Source organism: Corvus brachyrhynchos, unplaced genomic scaffold, assembly GCF_000691975.1.
Source record: "Corvus brachyrhynchos isolate BGI_N302 unplaced genomic scaffold, ASM69197v1 scaffold219, whole genome shotgun sequence".
In the NCBI taxonomy this organism is placed as follows: Eukaryota; Metazoa; Chordata; class Aves; order Passeriformes; family Corvidae; genus Corvus; species Corvus brachyrhynchos.
The window spans coordinates 1,013,110-1,014,065 of NW_008240034.1; the positions used below are offsets into that span (position 1 = coordinate 1,013,110).

The 956-nt window shown below is 54.4% G+C and overlaps 1 protein-coding gene across 2 annotated transcripts in view; it reads right to left on the reverse strand.

Annotated features, from left to right (window-relative positions):
* The window catches only part of MIER2 (MIER family member 2), a 13,308-nt gene extending 12,360 nt beyond the window's left edge, over nucleotides 1-948 (reverse strand). For both annotated transcript variants that reach the window (XM_017743873.1, XM_017743872.1), the window contains exon 1: nucleotides 1-948. This exon is cut by the window's left edge. The gene's annotated coding sequence lies outside the window, so the exon portion shown is untranslated.
* Between the last annotated feature and the right edge of the window lie 8 nt (nucleotides 949-956).

Consider the following 956-nt stretch of genomic DNA (forward strand, 5'->3'; position numbering starts at 1 on the left):
GTCCACACTCCTTGGCCATGGGGCCATTTTCCACAAACTCCAGCTGTAGCCAGAGGGAAGCAGCACAGATGGAAACAGATTTGTCCTGCAAGTTATGCCTCTGAAAGATCGAAGAATGAGCAGATGACACAACACAAAGACCACCTTCTGCACTGCTCAGGAAGATCAGGGCCCCATCACACCCGTGCAGTGTCACAGCAGAGGTGCTCCACAGCCAAACCTCACCCAAGAGACAATGACAGTTCTTGGATGTCCCCTGGACAGACATCTCTGAGCCACAGCAGTGCAGGGTGCCAAGGCAGCACTCTGGCCCAACAATGTGCCCAAACAACACTTTGGCACAAATGAATCCAGCTTTGGTGCTCCACCAAAGGCTGAACCGTGGTGGATGGGCCAACAGGCCAGGCAGTGCCTTCCTCATGCAGAACACTGAAATACCCTGGAAGCGAAGCCCTGCCCTTGGACAGATGCTGTCACAGCCAACAGGGATCCAAGATCTTGCCACAGAGTACCTCAAAGTCTTCCCAGCACCCTTGTTCCATGTTGTGGTCACCATGAGGATCATGCCATAGAAATGAAGCGTGCATGTGTCACAACAACCATTACAACAGGTCAAGGATATTTGAGGGACATGGCAAGACTTGATGGGCAAAGGCATCACCAACTCAAAGTGTGATGGAGCGACAGCAGAAATGTTTCAGCACAAGACACCAAGGCAAACAGGACTTGGCAATTGGAGAGGCAGTGAGGAGTCCCCACCCAGCCCTCTTTACCTTCTGGCCCCTAGGCAAGGTGCTGAGAACCATCCTGGCCACCCTAACCAACCGTTCCCACCACCTTCCCCAGCCCTCTGCCATTCCCAGGATCCTGACCTCCGTGCTCTCCCACTGCTCAGGCCGTCTCTCACCTGAGAGCCTCTGCGAGCCCCTTCCAACAGTTCCACACCCCTGCCCCTG